The sequence below is a fragment of the Tamandua tetradactyla genome, chromosome 4 (assembly GCF_023851605.1).
Source record: "Tamandua tetradactyla isolate mTamTet1 chromosome 4, mTamTet1.pri, whole genome shotgun sequence".
NCBI classification, from domain to species: Eukaryota; Metazoa; Chordata; class Mammalia; order Pilosa; family Myrmecophagidae; genus Tamandua; species Tamandua tetradactyla.
The window spans coordinates 188,030,229-188,053,174 of NC_135330.1; positions in this window are offsets into that span (position 1 = coordinate 188,030,229).

A 22,946-nucleotide genomic window follows, 5' to 3' on the forward strand; every position below is an offset into this window, starting at 1 on the left:
TGAACTTGAGTATTTCATAGTTCATGTTGCTGGACATAAAATCCCATTAAACATGTTGCGATAAAGAGTTAAACCGACAAGGTGTGTAGTGACCTTCCCCCCTTATGAATCTCCAATGGCACTTAGCTGTCAACAATTTCTGGGGTAGGGGTGAAACTAGCATTTTCTTAAACTGTGTCTTCTCATTTGCAGATGGCAGATTTTTAAAGCTGTGCTTTCTCCTATCTGGGAACGTAGGAAGGTGGCAGGGCTATAAACAGGGAGAAAAGATTTAGCCGTTTTCTTTTTCTTTTTTAGCCAGTTGCTTGCCTCTTCCCTGTAATTTTCCCCTTCCCATTTAGACAGCTGGGCTCCTGTAGAAAGTTATGTGGCCAAGGAGGCGAGAGAGGCCAAGCCAGCTGACCTGTGCCCTGGCCAGTCGGAAAACTTCTGTGTTTTGAAAAGATGTCAGCTCATCCCACAAACGTCCCCTTCTGCAGAAGAGGCCAAACTGTCTGACATGATAGGGCAAGACGGGGCTGGCATGCAGTGTCGTGTTTACTGGTGTTGGGTGGCTCCACGACCCACTATTTCTTAAATGGTACAGAGCTCGGCAAGTTGTAGGAGACAAATAGGTTCTAAATTTATCTGAGACTGGGTGAATGACCCGAGAAACCTTGGTGAAAGAGTCAGCTCTTTTCCCTGGTGATTTGCTTTCTGAGGTCAGCCTAGTAGGGAGAGCTCTGAAGGGGAGTGGGATTGCTGTGTTGAGTGGATGGCATTCCATGGGTTTCCCTGCCAATCTTCCCAAAGCTACTGGATGGGATCCAACACCAGATTTGTCTAGAGGGCCAGATGATACCTTTTTCTCTAACACTTCCTCTCTGGGTTGGACTTTCCTCTATTTAAGGAGCAAAGGTTAAGGTTGTCGGGGGGATTTCTTTTTCCAGTTGTCAGATGTGGGGAAGTTTGGGAAGAGGGATGGCACTTTTTTTTCTCAGAAGTCCAAATTATCCTCTTCAGATTAAAAAAGACACACAGATCCCAAATGAGCTCAAATGGTGAGTGTTGTTTGCATGATTCACTGGGGGCTGTGATATAGGGCCTTGGAAAGAGTCATATAAAACAGTGAAAACCCATGCAGTCATCTGAGGTTTTAAATATGTTGGGCATGACATCCTTCATCTAGATATTTCCAAAGAGAGGTGACATTTGAAATATTTAACGATCATGATGGCATGACCAATTAGAGTCTGGTCCCATAAAAAATGATACTGGCTGTGCACACCTGGTAATGTGACACAGCGAACACTGATGGGGCATCAACCTTGCTTCCAAATGTGTCTTCCAAGCAGTGGGACTGTTTAAATGCTCTTTCTAAAAGCTTGGTGTTTTAGATGGTATCTGTAGAGCCAAAATTAATTAAGGAGTCACAATCAACAGAAGAGTGATGAAAATATTTACCTTATAAATTTATGCTTAAAATAATGCCTGGCACTAAACCCTTAATAAATAGCAACTGCTATCATTCAGCATTCTTCAGACTAGAATGTTAGAGTCATTTTCAGTTAGTTTTCATATGTCCATGTTGAGAAGACCTCAATGACTGGGATGCACCTCACTTGTTTTGAGTATTGAATGCATAATAAACAATTTTTAGTGCCAGGTTTAAGGATGTCAGATAAATGCAGGACACCCAGTTAAATTTGAATTTTGGATAGACAACAGATAAACTTCCAGCATGAATATGTCCCAGATATGACATGGGACACACGTATGCTAAAAAAATTCATTGTTTATCCAAAATTCAAGAGCAACCATCTTTCTATTTGGTAAACCTGGCAACCATAGCCAGATTAGAAGAAGCAACGGTTAGTTTTGTGGAATGATTGGAATATCTTAGGGAGGCATCTCTCTCAACTTGTAGAATATTTTAGTATCAACAGCTTGGGTAAACCAGGTAAGTAGATGGCAACTGAACCACAGTATTTCATATTCTGCTCTGTTCCAGGGATGCTTGTGCTGTGTTACTGGAAGGAATTTTGTTTTATTTGTAATTAAATCATCCAGGAACACACAGGGGTTGTGGAGGCCACAGATGACATGGCTCCGGAAAATGAGTCCAGCATGAGATACTCTCCCTAACACTTGTTGGCTGGGGAAACACTTGGTGCACTATTATTATGACTGTTCAATTAACAATTGTTGTTAATGTATTGGGAACTTCCCTAAGATGCAACACATTAGTTAATCACAACACGTAAGTCTGAAAAAAAATTAATGGTTTCTTAGATGGACTTGCTTAGACTTGCTTAGTCTGGGAAGCCAATGGTGACTATGGCCAACATCCAACAGGTCATTTGAGCATAGGAGACAATGGCAGGGAAAAATGAATGAAGATGGGGTCTGTTGAAGTGAAACCTGGAACACCATCATTTGGATCCTACAAATGATCCCACAAACAAGTTGGTGGAAAAGTCTAGAATAAAAAGAAAATGTTACTAAAATTGAGGGAATTCTACTGCAATAGAGATATTCTAATAATAAAAACATGAAAAATAGAATAAATAATAACTCGAACACCAAGTTTGTTGTATTTTAAATATTCTGTATTGTAACACAACTATAATTAGATGCTTCCATTTTATAGTTTCTGGTGAAAAAAATGACTGTTCTATCGTATCCCAGAGTGAAACAACACTTAAGCTACCATTTCCAGAAGTTCAGTATATCACTTTCTTCACTATGGCCAGAAATCCTCAGTTTAATGGGGATGTCACATCACCTACATGCCCTTTTCTGCTGTTTTTGGAGTGGATTTCCACCAGTCCTGTCTGGGAGGATGTGATGGGACTGGGAAGGCTGTTCCAGTCCCTGAAGCAAACCCAGATCAGATCAATGCCCAAAACAAAGTGTTTTTCAAGGTGTGGTAGAGAACAAACCCCGCAGTGCTGGGGTTGGATGCCCAACAATTGATTTCACCATTCAGACACTTTACAGTCCTTTATTCCACAGATTTTTATTAAGACCTTCTATGACCCATGCTCTGTGGAAGGTGGAAACTATGAAATGATGAACAAGGCAAGTATTTAGCTTCCTCCATGGAGTTTAATATTTATCAGGGAAGACTGCTAATTATTGCTAAATGACAAATAAGAAGGTAATTCAAGTAAAAAAATATGAAAATTAAGTATTTGAGAGTAAGAAAAGGGGAATCTATTAAAATGTAGTGGTCAGGGGAGGCCCCCCGATGGAGCACAAATGATTAAAGAATATTTCTGAATGTTTTTGAATCCACCTCGGCATTATAAATGCTCCTGGAATTGTTTCCTTCTAGGTACAGTCTAACACTTTTACTCATAATGACAAGAAGGTCAAATTTGGATATTTGATGTGCTTGAAACTGTTGGTTTCAAGTATACAGCCAACCACGCCTCCATTTATATGGATTAATGTTGCCATTAGCATCTCGCAAAGTAGTTTCAACCTTCAATGCACTTTTAGTGTCCCAATGAGGTATGTGATGTTGTCTTTAAATTACACAAAGGAGATGAGTGATTTTAAGTCAGAGAAAGATTCTAAGTAAACACCTTCTTCTATGGGAGAACTGTCCTGCTGTCCTGCATCTCTCTCTCTCTCTCTCTCTCTCTCTCTCTCTCTCTCTCTCTCTCTCTCTCTCTCTTTCTCTCTTTCTTCCTCTCTCTCTTCATATGATGAGGGGTTTCTACAGGACAGAAAGCCATTGAAGATTTTTTCCCCTATAAGCCAGATCAAAGAATGTTTCCCACTTCTAAGGCTCTCTTTTCCTCCTTCATTAGAAAAGGCTGTTTTCTCTTTTCTAATTGGTCCACATGCCTAAACAGTTTTGACAAGATTCAGCTGCTGCTATTTCTGCTGCCTCTGCAAACCAGGAAAATGGAAACTCTGACAAGCACCACACATGTGCACAAGTGACATGCACAACATGCATACACACAGGAAATGCGACACACTTGTGAACACATGGAAACACACGCAATGTACATCCACATATATATGTATATATACCCTAACACAAACACACATATATGCATACATGCCTAAATATACACATACACCAGCAGCCCAATATACTGAAAAACCCAGGGCTCACAAAACACTTAAGACGTGCCCTTGTTTTAAAACACGAGCAATCATCATTTGAAGTATGTTGCACATATTGAAAATAAAAAAAATTTTTAAAGTGCCTATAAATATCTTTTTTTCCAACAAAAACAAACCGAATTCATTTTTCCCATATCACTAGAAGGTCAGTAGAGCAAATATTCCCCACAGTTGGGGAAGCTTCCTCAGAAAAGTGGTGTCTTTCCCCAGCCGTGTGATTAGCCACAGGCCATGACCTGTATTTTTTTTCCATGCATGATTTCTACTAGAATTTCTAGCTTCCCTCAGAGTTAAGTTACTCTTTATTTGGGGAAAGCATCATGCCCCAATTCCACTAGTTCCAGGAATCTAGGCTAAGTAGCTTACCAGGCCATTAATTGTCTTGAAAATTATAAAATGACAATGACCTACCGAATTCCATGTTTCTTATTTTTTATTCTTTCACAAATCTGTTTCAACATCATAATATGCTGAACCTAATGCTTCAGATATTACAAATCTTGAGCTTCTCTTTGAGATCTTCAAAAATATAAGAAGTATTTGAGGGCCATGGTGGCTCAGCAGGCAGGAATGCTTGCCTGCAATGCCAGAGGACCTGGGTTCGGTTCCCGGTGCCTGCCAATGTTTAAAAAAAAAAGTATTTGAAAGGGGAAGGAATTAGAAGTGATTTTCAGATTTCTGTACTTGAAAATTATACTTTTCCACCCTGTGCAATTTTGCCTCAGTTATACAATCAATTCAATGGACCCATGTGTCATGCTGACAAACACTGATTTTCTCATTTTTATCCCTACGAGTTGGTGATTCGTGATTTACTCTGGTGTTGTGAAGACACATTCTCAGATTGTCTTGACATACACAAACCATTTAACTGAATACAGCAAAAATGAAGGAAAACATCTGAAAGAACAAAAGGACATTTGAATTCCATCAAATATTTATTTTTATTTCTATGATAAAAAATAGCTTAGCTTGATTGTACTTCCCTCCTCTAGAGAGTCACCCCAATGTCATGAAAACCACTGATCAAACTATAAAAGTGGACCCCTGTATCCTAACCTCCCTACACCACAAAATGTGTTCATCATGAAAGGAAACTTAATTTTTAAGTTTCCCTTAATAGCAAGGTTGAATTGCTAAACAGTTGAAGTAATTAATACTGTCATTGGGGTTTGAGTCCCACAGAAAACATTCTGTTTCCCTAACACTGCAATGGGTGTTTCATTAAGTATTTTAAACAGTTTACTTTACAATTAAAAATAAAAAGTAGGAACATACCCTGGTTTCAGAAGGATCTTGCAGCTGTGGCTTGTTATTGGCTGTGGGCTGCTGAGATCAAAGGTCATCAACTTTGCAGATGCGGAAGGCTAAACTTCTGGCCTTGGTTCCTGGTCTGTGGGTGAGATGAGGTAAGATGAACAGAAGGAGCAGGTGGTGGCCTGAAGTTGACAGCCGATGCTACTTTACCCTCTTGTTTCCCAAAAACTTACGGAGTGTGGATTTTTATTTTAATACAAGGATGCCATTTACTCATGGTGCTAGGAAGAAGACACATATGGTGAGTTAGGGCATAGGAGAATGTTTGAAGAACAGAGTGACTTGAGTATCTGAAAATGAGAGAGAGAGACCATCCAAGAAGTCTGTCTACTTCATTTACTATTTCTATATAACAAAGTACTTCAACTCTTATTTGCTTAAAATGATGAACAGGCTGATTTTGCTCAATGTATCTATGATCTGGTTAGGGCTTAGCACCAACAGGCCAACCCTGTTCCATTTGCCATCATATTGGGTGGGTCAAAGGATGGGATCCTTCACCCACTAATCTGGAAGTTGATAAGGGTTTTCTGCCAGACCTTAGTTGGGACTGTTGGCCAGAGCACTTACACATGGCCTCTTTGTATAGCCTGGGATTCCTCCTGATATGGTGGCTGGATTCCCAAGGCTATAACCCTGGGAGAAGGAAAGAGGGCCAGGCTGAAGGCCTATCTCCTTTACCTAGCCTTGGGAGCCACACTACATTACTTCCTCTGGATTTTCTTCAGAGGCAATTGCAAAGTCCTGCCTGGGTTCAAAGGGAGCAGAAATTGATTCCATCTCTTGATGGAGAATGAGAAGTTCCTGGAGGAGAAGATGGAACCAGAAATTTTCCTGTGTCCATTTTCAGAACGTAGTTCTGAACATAAAATGTCCCTCTCCATGAGGAAACATCAAGTGATTGGTAGAAAAGACTAAAACACAAGCTATTCCTAATTTGCTTGTTGATATCATGGTACCACTGGAAAAGAAACCATTTTGATGAGGTCATTCCTATACCTTTAAATAACATGATTAAAATGTGCATTTTATATTACTCTAAATTTTATAAAGTGCCTTCATAGACATTATCTCATCTAAGTGACCACCCAACCTTGTGAGGTGGGAAAAGCAGTTGTTATCCTCACCATTTTGAGGAGGAGGAAACTGAGGGCCTTTTCCAATGGCCTGGGGCCAATGTATAACTTAAACTCACATCTTCGAACCCACATCCAATGTTCCTTTTATTATAACCATTTGAAACCAGAAGAGAGGAAAAACAAAACCAAATAAATGATAAATTGGGCTGTATTCTGGAATTCAAGTAAAATGGAGGAAAGAGGTAAGAGAATAAAGTGAGAATGATCAGGTTAAAAATATTCAGTTAACTTTTGGTTGCCACTTAGAAAGTATTTTGGGATGAGTGGAATGTAATTTATTTACAAGCTCTGTGCTCATTTATTTAAAAAAATTAAGAGCCTATTATGCACCCAGTGCTATGGAGATATAAGTATAAATTACATAATTACTGCTTGCAGGGCATTATTAAGCTCATTGGGAGAAAAAGGCACACAAGGCACAGAAGGACATGTCCTTTTAAAGTGATCTTAGCAAAATGCTAGGAATTGTATTAGGCTCCTTTCCCACTTGAAATTTCGTAAGTGCCAGAAAAATTGTTGAAAAATGTTACAATGAGGGCACTGAAAAACTTGATAGTTGTCATAAGTAATCTAGAAACTTTGAGAGATTTCAGAAAAAAGAAAATAGTTGGAAATGGATAGACAGAAAAATAAAAATAGTTAAGATATACCCAATAATACAAGTATAAGCAATCTGTTTTATGGGTAAGATCTATTCCAGAGATAATTTAAGCCCATAGTGAACTAGTTAATAAGTGGAAGTGTTTTGTCAGGCAATTTTTTGAGCAATGGATTAATTTCCTGTCTTTGTAACAAATGATTCAGGTAAGCCCTGCTTGCCTTCTTTTCCCATGATGAGTATCTGGAGGCAGCAGCATTTGTTCTCAGATAACAGACCTAAAAATTAAATAATCTGGGATGGAAGAAAGAAGGAGATCCCAGGTTGGGCTATAGGAAAACATTATCAGTCAAACCCTCAGCTATAAATACAGACACCCTATATTACTGGTACCTGATTGTAGACAAAACAAACAACATTAACTTCACACACACACACACACACACACACACACACACACGTACTCATAGAAGAATCACCTAGGAAACAGAGTTGGTAGAACCAATAGAAAAACCTTGAACTATAACCTTAGAGAAATACAGGAGTCATCAGATCCATAAAATTAAATTAACACTGTATGAAAAAAATGATGTCTTGGAAATTTAAAATATGACTTTCAAAATAAAAATTAGACATGTTGAATTCAAAATGAACACACTTGAAAATTAAATGATCAATCTGGGCAGTTGAGTTTAAGGATTATATGGAAATACAGTACAAAGATTTGTCAAGTATGAGAGGAAAAAAATGCAAACAAATATGGACGGTGGATCTAGAAAGCATACATCCATATACGAGTCCCAGAAACAGAGAACAGTCGAGTGAAGTGCAGAAAATGTCCAAAAGCAGGATTCTTGAGATTGAAGGGCTCCATTGGAAAAAGCAAGGTGGCTAAAGAAAGAAATACATCTGGATATGGTCTAGTGAAATTACAAACCGCAAAACTAAAAGAAACTTTAAAAATGTACCACAAAGAAAAACATATAACTGAAAATTAAATAGAATCAGACTGACATCAGACTTATCCTCACTGATGCTGGAGAACAATAAAAATAGCCACGATGTAATATCTTCAGAGTACTTTGGCAAAACCGGTTAGAAATAATTATTACATAATGTGTTAATTTTTTTATTCACATGCGAGGCAAAACAAAGAAACTTCTAAGCAATAAAGGCCTTAGAAAACTTACTAAGACAATTTATAGAATAATTACTTAAGGCATGACTGAGATAAAGAATTTAAAAAGTAGGATAATGTGGGATATAAGAAAGAATGGCACACAAAAAATCAGTAAAACTTCTAGCTGAATTCAAATAACTATTGGTGTATGGTGTTCTTAAAAAAAAAAACACTTACCCCTTCAGCAAAAATTAAGAAATTTAAATCCCAAAGAATTTCAAGACGGGAAACTGTAAAAAGTGAGATAAGGAAGTGTGTGAAACTGCGCCCAGGTTTTTGTTCTGTTTGGGAGAGGTTGAGGCTACTAAATAATTCTAGATATCAATGGGAAAACTATGTCTAAGTGTATATGATAAGATTTTAAAAATAACTTCAAAGAACATGGACAAAGAAAAAAACACTAGAAAAATTTTGGAAAAAAATTTGTCAATTCAACAACAATAACAAAAATGCCAAAAAATAACAAGAAAGTTTAGTACATAGAAAATAGTACCCATCTCTCCAACCCTCCCCCTCAAATAAAAAACATAGGAGGAAAATGTTAGAATTTAAGTAATCATGGGAAAGTGAACAGGTTCATTAAAAAGAACAATGTATCATGTATTATACATCCTTTAAAACTGGCTGTACTTATTTGTCTGATGAAACTGATGCTTCGGTTGGTAACACATTGCTGCCAGGTAAGTTATTAACTTTTAGAGTTGGCTCAAAGCCACATTTGTCTACCTTCACGAGGAAGAGGAACATAAGAGCTGACAAGAACCGAATGCCTAATAGGGCAGGTTTGATATTAAGCATAGCTCAATCATTTAATTCCCTAAGTATCTTAGATTCTATTGTCATCCCCATTTTATAGATGAAAAAGTTCAGGCCTTGGATGGGCTAAGTGACCTGTAATTTCTTACTGATGGTATCCTGGTGAATCTCGTGGGTTTGGCTTCCGAGTGCCTGGTTTAGCTGCAAATCGCTTTGTAAATTTCTAGCACCTTCAGCCTTGATTGATAACTGTCCCAAATAAGAGTGTTGTTTTGATGACTAATGGGATATTAGAGGCAAAGAGCACAGAACCGTGTGTAACACACAGCAAACCTCAATCCTACTGAGCTGTTATTTTTTATTGAACAAGTCACCCATCAGATATTATTATTCTCTTCCTATTGGTTGTGATTTACCCACGTTCACCAAGCCAGTGAGTGGGGGAGCTTTTACCGAAATTGAGGTTTCCCCATCCCTCCAACACTGTGGTTTTCTCCCATCTGATTCTGTCTCTCTTTGTTTAAACCTCCAGGAAGTCTGCAATGCCTCTTAAGAAACTTCACCTCAAAAAATGCATGTAGTGAAAGTGTTATGGTTTTTGAAAGAAGAATAATCCCTTATCTGGAAAATCCACAAGTGAACACTTTATTATGCGTTGCCCAACCGAAACATCGCTGCCCTTGGATTTGTTTAAATTCCGTAATTGCAGGCACATTTCACGACTGACCCCATGTGTGGCTGCCAGGGGTGTGCCAAACGCTGCCCCCCCCCCCACCATGTGTGAGGTTGAGCAGCCCTAAGCCATCACTTTGCGTTTTCTGGAGGCAAGGAGATTGTTTTCAACACATCGCTGTGAAATTCATGAAAGAAAAAAAAAACTAAGGAAGGCTTATAATTTTTCAGTGACATTGCATGGCAGCTGGAAATTTCCCTGGAAGAGGAGTAATGCTTTGAGGATAATCTCCCCAAGAGGTACTGGGACCACACATGTGAGGTTATGACTCCCGAGGTAAATTCCTTTCTCTCTCCTTCTGGTTAAAAGCTCCACATTTTCCTTTCATCTTCCAGAGGATATCTTTTTGTGGTGTGTGCTGTGGCAACTGCTGCTTCCTGCCTCTCATGATAAGCTTGTTTTCTTTCTCAGATTGCCCCTTCTTTGCCTGATTTTAGAGTGTTGACTTGATTCTCACCTCAGAGACATCAATGCTTAAGAATTGTCTGCTAGAAAATGCTAAACAGTAAATTAGTTAGCACTTTTTTCCTCTTCAATGACTAAAGGACTGAAGACAAACCCACTGCCCCCGGGAATTATTTTCTCTCTCTTTCTCTCTCTCTCTCTCTCTCTCATTTATAACAACTTGAGGCTTAGATCTTGGTAGAAATATACTCACGTGAAATTCCTTTTTCTTAGACTGAATGGAAGGTAATAACTTACCAAAGTCTAAACAAATGTGATTATTTTCCTAAATGTTTTGTCAATACAACTTCAATGTAACATAGAAAGGCATGGTATTTTCACTCATACATCTCAAAAGTAATTTTATGTAGGAACTAGTTAAATTCGTGACTTTTTGGAACTCAGAAATTACCCTGATGATTTTGTTAGTTTCCTCCTTGTGGCTGTGCCAGCATTTATATTTTTGTTTTATTTTTAGTCTTTGTCATCACGTTACTTGGTTCTCCCAGGGACCCTTGAGCTGTCATGAACTGTACTTGAATTGTCTTGAATTAGGGCTCACACAGATCGTTCATAAGGGTGTGGAATTTCAGGGACCCTATGGCATCCACATTTGCAGCTAGCAATCTTCAAGAACCTAAATTTTAAAACTAATAGCAAATGTAGCGATTACCTTAAAAATAATATTTTTCCATCCTTCTGAATGGGTAAAATTTTGTGTTTTTTCCCTATTAACCATGGCTGTCTCATTCAAGTACTCTATTCAACAAATTTATTCAACACATCTTTGAGTTCTAACTTGGTCCAGAAGTTTCTGGGTGTAAGAGCATTCTAGACATTATTTTTCCTGCATGGAGTTTAGAATCTATAGGGGATAGCAGACAATACCCAAAGCACTTCTCACACAAACATATAACCACACAGCGCTGGGGCTGTGATGGTGTGTCCCCAAGGTCAACCCGAAGTGGCCGGCGAGCCAAGGGCAAAGGGGAGTCTGCGAGTTGACCGCGTGGAGGGAGAAAGGAGAAGGGACACCCCAGGCTCAGAGGACTGAAAACAGAAGGAAGCTGATGGGCTGCTGAGGTTTCAGAAGGCTGGGAAGAAAGGGGAGGTGAACCCCAGTACTCAGAGCTCTGAAGGCACAGCAATGATTTTAAACTTCGTCTTAAGAGAAAAAAAGACTTGCCTGTGGGCCTCCCAGCTCTCAGTGTTGGGGTCTCTGGTCATTCAGTAAAGAAATATCCAACATGTTCTTCCTGGAAAACACTGTATGGGAGAGCAAGTGTAAACACCATTAAGGAAGCTCACCTGGCATGTGAGCCCTTGTGGAAAAGGGGTGAAGCGGTGAGAGGTCTTAAGTCATACCATCCACAGGGCAGCTCTGGACACTTTGGGTTGGGTGCATAAGTAGATGCCACAGGGTCTTTCTTGGGTCCAAGACCTTCTCCTTGTGATCCCAGCCAACCTAGCACCTGGAGATTGTTCCAGTTCTGGATTAAGATGCTTGAATAACAGTGAACATTGAACTTGTCTCTCCCTTCATTTCCCCTAAGTGTCCCAGCCCGCCTTTCATTTCTTAAGTCATGAACCCCAAACACCCCTAAAAACCTTTTAATTCAAAGGGCGTTTTGTTGAATACTGAATATATAGCAATGTAAAGATGGTTGAGGTGAGGAGGGAACTAAAAAAATATAATACACCTAAATGTAAAAGTTAAAACTATAAAACCTCTAGAAGAAAACAGGAGAATCTTGTTGTGACCATAGGTTAAGCAAAGATTTCTTAGATGGGCTACATACAAAAAAACACAAAATAAAAGAAAAATATCTTTCTTTACCCCACTAAAACCCAAAATCTTTTGCTCTTCAAAAGACACTCTTCAGAATATGAGAAGTCAAGTCAGAGACTGGGAGAAAATATTGCATTAACACATATCTCACAAAGGACTTACTTCAAAACTATATAAAGTACTCTTCCAACTCAATAATAAGAAAACGAACAAATTCACAAAAATGGGCAGAACAGTTAAACAAGCATTTCACCAAAGAAGTGATGCTCTGCATCACTAGTCATTGAGGAATTGCAAATTAAAACCACTGTTCAAAAGTATACATCCAATAGAATGGCTAAAATTAAAAATACTGACCTTCTCAAGTATTGGTGAGGTTAGGCGAGCAACAGGAACTCTCACAAACTGCTGGTGCAAATGTAAAATGGTCCAGTTGCTTTAGATTACAAACTGACCACTCCTTAAAAAGTTAAATGTAAATCTATATTAATACCTGGCCATTCCACTTCTGGGTATTTACCTAAGAGAAATGAAAGCAAATGTCCACACAAAATCTTGTGCATGAATGTTCATAGCAGTTTTATAATAGCCAATTCTGCAGCAACCAAATATCCTACCCCTCATCAATAAAAGCTATTGATAAGTGCAGCAACAGGGATAAATCTCAAATAGCCAGACAGAAAGAAGCACATAGTGCATGGTTCCTTTTATATAAAATTCCAGACAATGCAAACTAATCCAGATACTAAGAGGGATAGAAAAGCCGTTAGCAGTTCCCAGGGATAGGAGCGGAAATAAGTGTGAATTGCACAGGGGCTAGAAGACAATTTTGAAAGTGAAGGAAATGCTATCTTGAATGTAGTGATGGTTTTACAGATACATAATTCATCAAATTGTACACTTCAAATATGTGCAGTTTACTGTACATTCTTCTACCTAAAATAAACCATGAAAAAACATCAGGAATTGTCCTTGCCTTGAGTCTTATATTCAGATGGATCTGAGTGGATCAGGTTTTGCAAATCTGACATAGGGGAGGTAAAGTCTCTAGTATTGTTTTAGCCTCTGGGACTTCTCTAATCTGGATGTCCTGAGATGATTAAACTGCTCTCGAGACCATTCTGAGCTACAAAATTCTCAATGGAGTCTTTATCAGTCCATGCATTAGCTTTTTGGGATAAGCAAAGTCTCTGTGTACAGTCTAGAAGTGGGACATGGTATAGAAGGTATCTCACTAAGGATGACAACTACTACCTACTGAATACAAACTCAGTGCCAAATAGTATACTGTCTGTTTACATGCATTTAATATTCACAATTGCCTCATGATGATCATCCTTGTTTTATGGCAAGGAAACTGGATCAGAGAAGTCACTTGCTCTTCAACCTTATTCAGCCATGCAAGATTCCAGGTTTGCTTCTCTGAGGATTGTGCTGTTCTCTGACAGTTCTGGACTTCATGAGCTATGATTTCTTATTACAATGAAATTCATCTCATACAAACTGCTAAATCCTTAAAGCAGTTGCCATGGTGAATACAGTGGCCAGCTTATCACTGATACCTTGAGCTAAGGAGACCATTATACGAAGTCATCCTTCAGGAAAAGAAACCACCCCATGACTAAGAGCTCACAGATATTCGGTTTTTTTAAGTAATTAAGTTTTAAGTTTATACACAGCACAATTCAAACTTTTTGATGTGTAGTTCTATTCGTTTTGACAAATGCAAGGAATTGTTGCATAGAAGTGCATCATAATCAAAACACAGAACAGTTCCATCACCCTTTGAAAATCCTTGTGCCCCTTTTCAGTCAATCCCTCCCCCCATCCAAACCCCCTGGCAAACAATTCCTGTTTCTTCAATTTCATATTTTCCAAAGGGTCATATATAAATGGAATCATGCAGAATGTAGCTATTGAGTCTGGCTTCTTTCATTAAGACTGATACATATGCAAATGATCAATTTAGTTATGTATTTCAGAGTTTGTTTCTTTTAACTGTTGAGTAGTATGCCATTGTATGTATATACCACACTTTGTTTATTGATTCCCCCTTGAAGCATGCATGGATTTTTGAACATAGCTGCTATAAACATCAGTATATGGGACTTCTGTGCAGACATAGATCTTCATTTCACTTGGAGAAAACATCTAGGTGGGGAACTTCCAGGTCTCTTGTGCTCTCTTCAGTACTTTCCCCTCAGTTGTTTTCTGTGCTTTATTTCCACAAGTCTGTCTTGCAGTTTGCGGCTTCCTCTGCCATCTCCATTATGTTATTGAGTCCATTAACTAAAATGTTTATTTCAAGCATTTTATTTATTTTTATTTTATTTATTTTTGTAGGCTGTATGGCAGGCTCACATTTCCTAATTTTTCCATGTGAATATCCTGTTATCGTGGTACCAGTTGTTGAATTTTTGTTTGTTTGGTTGGTTTTTGTTTGTTTGTTTTTTGGGAAGTGCATGGACTGGGAATCGAACTCAGGTCTCCCACATGACAGATGAGAATTCTACCATTGAACTACGCTTACACTTCCTTATTTCAAGCATTTTATTTTTTAATTCAGAATTTTCCATTTTTTTTAATAGCTTCTGTTTCTCTTTCGAGGTCTTCGATCTTTTCATTCATCTCTAGATTCGTCACTTTGACATCATTGAGAGGACTATAAGAGGTGCTTTAATGTCTGTGTATGATAATTCCAACACCTGGGCCTCTGCTGATTGTCTTTTTCCCATGAGAATTTGTCAGATTTTCTTGGTTGTTTGGATGTCAACAAATTGGGGCCTGTTTCCTGGGCATTTTGAATATTATGCTGTGAGATTCTAAGTCCCTTAAAGTCCTCTGGAGATTGTTGATTTCTTTGTCCATCTTGCCAGGCTAACAGCCTGATTTGTCTTACCTTCTGTGGCCTTGGTTCAAAGGTCAGGTCAGCTTTACAAAGCCTTTTCTATGATATTTGGGCCTACTTCATGCACGCTACATGCAGTAGTGAGGTCTGAACCTTGGGTGATGGTCTGCACTGGAATTTAGCTTTCAAAGCTTTTGCTAAGCATCTTAGGGCCTGCCAAAGGCTATAAAGTGAGAAGTGAGTCTGGAATTTCTGTTGGTTCATACACAGAATTTGGGAAACTCTTCTTCAGCCTTTCTCTCTTCTCTAGATTCCTCTACATTCAGAGTTTTAGCATCTGCCCCTGTTGCCCCATTTTGAATATCTGGGAACACCCTCGGGGCAGAGGAGAGAGAAAAGAGAAAGAAAAAAGTAATAAGAATTTGCCCCCCAAGCTCTTCACACCCTAGGGCCCTTTCCTTTTTCCTTGGTCCTCTGCTCTAGTTTTCCTCTTGGGATTCTGACTGCTCCTCCCACCACCACCACCAGGGTATACCTGAGCTGGGGCTGGCCAAGGGGCAGGGACTGGAGAGAGGAGAGAGAGAATGGGAGGGCCTGCAGCCCTAGAGTAGGAGCTGGCACTTTCATGGAGGTGTCAAGAAGGTCAGGTAGATACGTATTTTTTCAAAGACTCATAAAATCTGAGTTCAAAGGATTTTGTTAAGGGCTGACAGATTTTAATAGCTAAGGGAGAGAGTATTTTTAGCATGTGAGTACAAATTAGAGCAGCAGAGCAAAATTACCTGAACAGCACATAAAAACTGCATGGGGTGGGACAGTAACTTAGGTAAAGAAAGTATGTATTAAACATGTTTTTCAGCATGAATTTCTGATATATATTATTTTCAGGCAGTTCAAATCCCCAAAGTTAAATCACCACCATCAGAAACAAAAGATGTTTTTCTCTACATGAGAAGAATCAGATCAGAACAAAAGTTATGGCAGTCTATTCCATAACTGGTGCTTTACTGGTACTTTTGGCATCTAAAACTATGCATGAATAGTCAAATAGAGAGTTGAATCTTAAATGCTATGCTGAAATCCATTTGGACAACAAGTTTGGATAATTCAGTGCAGACAATCAACATCAGTTACTGGGAGTTTCCTCAATTGTGCTCCCCTTGTTCCACGAAGAGCTTGCTAGAGAGCTCAGTCACTGTCCAGACTGCCTCAGCATCTTCATCCACATTATTGGAAAGTACTCGGTAGGCCAACAGCTAATCATTTCATATTCTCCTTCTCTTTACACATTTGGAACCAAAACTTGGTAAAAATGACATGATGAAGTAGTGAGAGATGTATATACAATTTTACAATGAATACTGAATTAATTGAGGATTAAATATGTAAATTATGTCCAGGCCAAGTGTAAGTTCAGAGGACATTCGGAGTACGTTAAATGCAGGGGTTTTATTTTCAGACAGTGTAGGGTTAGACTGATTGGTGTCTTCCAAACAACCTGGGGAACAAATTCAGAGGCAATGAGCATTCAGGGACATTTTCATGGTGGAACTGAAGCCTGGTGCACTGGAGAACATTTAGTTTTCCAGATGGACAGGACTTATCAGTGGGGATCATTGGCTTGTTTCCTTGAGAAGAAAACATGGACTGTGTGGGTGGATGGACACCATTGCTTTGAGGGTTATGTTTGGGGTTGTGGCTCCCTTGGAGAACTAAGATAAACTATGGATGCTTTCTTCAAAAGAGCACACATGGATTAAAATTATACAGAGCACCTTCTCTGATCATAGCAGAAAGAAGCTGGAAATCAATAACAAAGAACTGGAAAATACACAAATTCATGGAGGATAAACAACATGCTCTTAAAAAAGCCAGTGAGTCAAAGAAGAAATTGCAAGAGAAATTTTTGAACATCTTGACTGACATGAATGAAAATGAGAACACAATGTACCAAAACCTCTGGGATGGAGAGAAAGCAATGCTGAGAGGGAAATTTATAGTCCTAAATGCCTACATTAAAAAGGAAGAAAGACCTAGAACCAATAATGTAACTGAACAACTAGAGAAAAAACAACAAACTAATCCCAAAACAAGCAGAAGGAAGGAAATAACAAAGATTACAGCAGAAAGCAGTGAAATGGAGAATAAAAAAGCAATCGAAAGAATCAGTAGAAACGAAACTTTGTTCTTTGAGAAGATCAATAAAATTGACAAGTCCTTAGCTAGACTGACAAAGATAAAAAGAAAGAAGCTGCAAATAAATAAAATCAGAAACAAGAGTGGGTGCTTTACCACATACCCTGAGGAAATAAAAAATTTCGTAAGTAGTTACTATGAACAATTATATGCCAACAAACTAAACAACTTGTATGAAATGGACAACTTCCTAGACACACACAGGCAGGGATGAATGGGTAGTTCAGTGGTAGAATTCTCGCCTGCCATGTGGGAGACTTGGGTTTGATTCTCGGCTCATGCACTCCAAAAAGAAATACACAAGCAACCTATACTGACTTGAGAAAAAATAGAAGACTTCAACAAATCAATCACAAGTAAAGAGATTGAAGGAATCATGAAAAACCTACCAACAAAGAAAAATGCAGGACTGGGCAGCATCAAAGGTGAATTTTTTCAAGCATTCCAAGAAGAATGAATACCATTGCTGCTTAATCACTTCCAAAAAATTGAAGAGGAGGGAACACTGCCTTAACTCATGCAGCCAACGTAACCCTAATACTAAAACCAGAAAAAGATACTAAAAGAAAAGAAAACTTAACACCAATCTCTCTACTGAATATAGATGCAAAACAATCCTCATCAGAATACTTGCCAATAGAATGCAACAGCATATGAAAAGAAACATATTCCCTAACCAAGTGGGTTCTATTCTTACGAAGCCTGGAGAAAACTTGACAACAGACAAGGTAAATAAGCCAAAACTATAATATACTCGGGATGAGAAGTACCAAGAAGGAAAGTAAAACAGAGAATTAGGGTAAACAGTTTGGAGGAAAACAGAAATTTTGAGTAATGGTGCCAGAGACTCACTGTAGAGGAAAGAAATTCCTAAGGAGAGACCTGATGGAATTGAAAACATAAACCATTAGTTTCTAATTGAATGGTTGGATGGCAATAGATAGATGAATGGGCTGGGGAATCGAGACATCTGGGGATAGTCTGGTGATGGGCTCTGCAAAGAGATGGAAGTACTGGACGATGCAGAAGAAAGTCACATTGATGTTGTAGGAGCCCCGTGTGATGGATCATGCATGGAAACAACCCCAAACCTTGAAGTAATTTGATTGCCACAAAACAACTTAATTTAGGAAATATTAATTTTGACCTGCTGTAGAGGGGGTGATTTTGATTCCTTGGGACAGTTTCAGAGCAGAGGAAGGAGAAAATGCTGTAAAGAGGATTTAGTGTTGGACTTGCAGAAGAGAGGATGAAAATTAAGAATTCAGAAATTTTATGAAGTTATTTTGGAGACTCAACCAAAGATCTCTCTCGACTCAGCCTGCCCTGCCTGATTATTATGTCAGAGTTTTGTTTTGTTTTTTAAAATTTCTCTGCACAATGGTGATAGAAATCAGACAATATCATAGTTACTGTAAGTAGACCTATGTGGAATAGAAGGAACCACTGGTTAAACAACGTAGGTGAAATTCTTAACAATGAAGGTGGAATTAGTTTCACCTAAGTGCTTCTTTTCACTTATGAACAGAATCATTTGAGTTGGAAATTCTGGAGCACTGACAGGCACTTTTAAGCAACAACAGAATTAGAAGACAGATATGGCTTCAACAGGATGCTTTTGTTGTATTACTTGTAAATCTTGGACATGTCAGAAATAATGTGCAAAGGCATATTATTAAGAGCTTTACATGTATGATGTACATCTTTCAAGATCTTTGGCTGAGATGTGACACTGTGGATTGAATTCAAACAAGCTTGAATTCAACATTAGTTTCACAGAGAAGGTGCATATAAGAAGGTGATGGCTCCTAAATACTTGAACATCATGTTGTATTAAAATGAAAGACTGGCGGTCTTTGTAAATCAGTGGAATTGGTCAATTTACTCAATTTGTTGGCAGAAACCACAAATCTTTGGTAATTATCTCTTCTCATTTAGTTTCCAAGAATTCTTGGACAGGAATACGTCACCAAGGTTGATCATAGAATTTATTTTTTGAAGATGTGAAGTGTAAATTTCTAGTGAGCTATCCAACCAATGAATTTATTTAAGTATTTATTGAGCACCAACAAGCTACACATTTCTGTTAAGAGAATGAGAGGGAGTTGACTAGATGACTAAAAAGGTGTCGTTGAAATTCCTTTCCTCATGTATAACTTGATCGCATTAAAAAAAATTAAAAAAAACTTCAGTCTTTTCTTGCTTCTTCATTAATTCGGAGTTACCCAAACCTTTTTAGGTCATGACACATTTAGTGGTGTGGTAATTTTTTCACAGGCACATACCTCAGCCAAAAGAAATACCTAACACTTATGTTTATTAAGTAGTTAGGCTCAAGCACCTTAATAAGTATTTATGTCCTAGCAACTTAATAGCCATTTGAAAAATAAACTGAAAGAAAAAAATTATTTCATTCTTAAATTGCCAGAGGTATTTACTAATGGGATGGGTGTGTCCATTGCTCACTGTACAACTTCTCAGGCACTTTGGACATTGCCATCTGAATTTCCTGATCTATATCGATTTTCACACAGCACTTGCTTTTTTATCACTACTGAAATCCAGCATCTCAGACATGATATCCCTGAAAGAATTGTGGGATGATCTAATGCTGAAATGGAATCATCTCCAGCTAGTGTTCAAGCAGGATCCCACCACATGTGGAATATCATTGCATTCCCCTTGAAAATCTCAACTCCCCCACAATGCTCCTGAAGTGGTACCTTGGGGTACCTGGTTTGGAAACCATCTGCATTACTTTAGCCTACTTCAATTAAGTGAAGATTTATGATGTAGAACACAATGTAACAACTTCTGAGCCAATAATAATAATACCAAAAAAGATACTTTTGACTGAGGACAGCACTTCATTTCTGAATTCTATCAGTGCTGTCCAGAAGAATTTTCTGTGATGGTGATGGTTCTATCTCTGCACCATCCAAAATGGTGGCAAGTGGCTACATGTAGCTATTGAGTACTGAAATGTGGCTAGTGTGACTGGGGACCTGCTTTTTTATTTTGTTTACTTTTAATTCACTTAAATAGCCACAACATTGCTAGTAACTAAAATATTGGACAGCACAGTAACACTTTCTCAGGCTTAAAATATCTTCTTGGTATGATGTGAAGTGAACAATTTCGTACTACAGATATTTTATTACACTAAAAACCATATAGTTGTCACAGAATGAACCAGTCCTGCATTGGATTCACTTAGAATCAATGAAAAATAGAATCAGTTTAATTATTTTTTGAATTTAGGAAGGCACAACCAAAAGTGTCTGTTCCATGTACAAAGATAACAGGGGTGAAATCCTTTGCCACTTCTGGGTTTTTCTATAAAATGGGCTTATACCTTTAAAATGCACTGTATTTACCCTAAAAGTTAGAGCTGTCTAGCTTGGTGTGTTCACAGAATTACTGACAGTGGCTTTTATTTCAAAATGTTCTTGCTTTTTAAATTCTTAATTTTTGTTTTGTGTCATACATCTAGATTTTTTTTTTTTTTTGGTGGAGGGGGTGGTTACTTTGCCACTTAATTGTTTCCTATTTGGCAGGCTCTTTAGATCTCTTTTAATATTATATTTTTTTTTTTTTTTTTTTTTTTTTTTTAAAGAGAGAGGGAGGAAGGGAAGGAAAGACAGAGAGAAGGAAGGAAGGATGGAAGGAAGGAAGAAAGGGAAACATCTTTAAACATTTTCTTGTTTTATTGTATTTTGTTTGTTTGTTTGTTTTTTACATGGGCTGGGGCCGGGAATCGAACCGAGGTCCTCCGGCATGGCAGGCAAGCACTTTGCCCGCTGAGCCACCGCGGCCCGCCCATTAATATTATATTTTGATTTGCGTGCTCTTTATCTCTCATCCCTTAACAGTTGTTCTAATTTTCTATTGCTAAGTGAAAATACACCACAAAACTAAGTGGCTTCATTGCCCTCCCCCCTACATGGGACATGACATCCAGGGGTAAAAGTCTCTCTGGTGGCATGGGAGATGACTCCTAGGGATGAGTCTGGCCCTGGCACCTTGGGATCAACATTGCCATCCTGCCCAAAAGGGGAAAAGAAGTATACCAAATAAGGCATCGGTGGCTGAGAGAGTTCAAATGGAGTTGAATGACTACTCTAGAAGTTCTTTTAGGCAGGCTTCAGTTAGACATTGCTACCTATCATAACTTGCCAATCTCCATCCAAAGCCATTCCTTCCAATCCTAAGGAACACCTAGGAAGTTATATAAGAGTCCACAAATATTCCATGTGCTAGGGTAACTTTCCAGAAACCTACAACCTCCAGATGTGTCCCTGGACCAGATAAGTCCTGAAATACAAAGGAGCCAGCCTTTCCAGAGCATCAACTAGCTTCATCCTCCTATCACATATTATTGACCACCCCTTCCAACATGAAAAAGTTAGAATGGGCATAGCCCAAATACCCCTAAAGGGTAGAAGAAAGATCAAAGGTGATAGAGGAGTTATACAGAAAAGGTAGGGTATAATAAATGAGTACGATTGCTGAATCAGTACATATTTCTTGTAGTCTGTAGTATCCTAGAGCAACTAGAAGTAAAAACCTAAAGTTGTGGTATTATAACCCATACCAAACTCTGAAATCTGTTCTACAACTAATTATTATGATGTGCTTTTAAATTTATTGCTTTTTTTGGTATATGTGTTATTTTTCACAAAAAGGGGGGGGGGGAGTTGATTGTGATCATAAAAAAAATAATTTAAAAAGCCTTCGTGGCTTCAAACAATGACATTTCATTATTTTTCATGATTCCATGGGTAGACTGGGGCTTAGCTGTGTGGTTCTTCTGCTGGTCTTCCCTGAAATCAGCCCTGCAGCTGTGTTGCTTTAGTCAAAGCAAGCCACAGGCGAGCCCATATTCATGAGGATGGGAAAAAAATTCCACCTCTTAAAGGGAAAACAGTAGAGAATTTGTAACCATCTTTGATCTACAATAGCCGTGTCAATTTGTTTCACTTTTTCATTGCCTTTCTGTGTTTTAGTTGGTAGATCGATTTGTCAAAGTAATTAATAAATTATTTAATATTAATTTAGAAGTGGATGAAGCTTTATAACCCTATGGACCTCCTGAAAAAAAAAAAAAAGAAAAAGCCAGAAAATTCCCACATAAAAATAACTATCACAGTAAATTATCAGGACATAAAATATTGGGTTGTATATAAGTCATATCCCAGGTTATTTACTTCTTTCTATATTCCCATTTATAACTGAGATTTGTTTCCTAATATAAGTTGATATATTAACCAGGAATGCATTTCTACATCAAGTAACAGGAAACCTAATAAGCAATTAAACAAGTGTGGGTTTTTCACACAAAACAAGATGTCCAGAGGAAAGCGGCTGCTGGCATTTGTTCAGCAGCTTAATGATGTCAGAGTCGATGATGATTTAATTTTTCTGGCCTTTCCTCATGGCCAGAGATGGCTGCAACATGCTCCTTATGCCCAGAATGCTGCTGAAAGAAGGAAATAGAATAAGGGAAAGAGCAAAGGATTGAATTGCCAAAGCAAACGCAATCCCCAATGACTGCTTACATCTCATCAGTCAGAAATTTATCATGGGGCCAATCCTGGCTGGAACATGGATGGCCTCAGAAGAAGTGAGTTATGAATGGAGATTGAGTGTGTTCCAATGGTTCTACCTCCACGTAGTCACGCCTTTGCACATAGCGTTTCTCTTTAGAGTAGGCTGGATAGAATACAGAAAAAGCAACGGCGTGTCACTTCCAAGATTGTCCTACAAAGCCATTGCAAATTCTGTCTTGGACACGCCCTCTCTTGTTCTCCCTTGAACTGTGAAG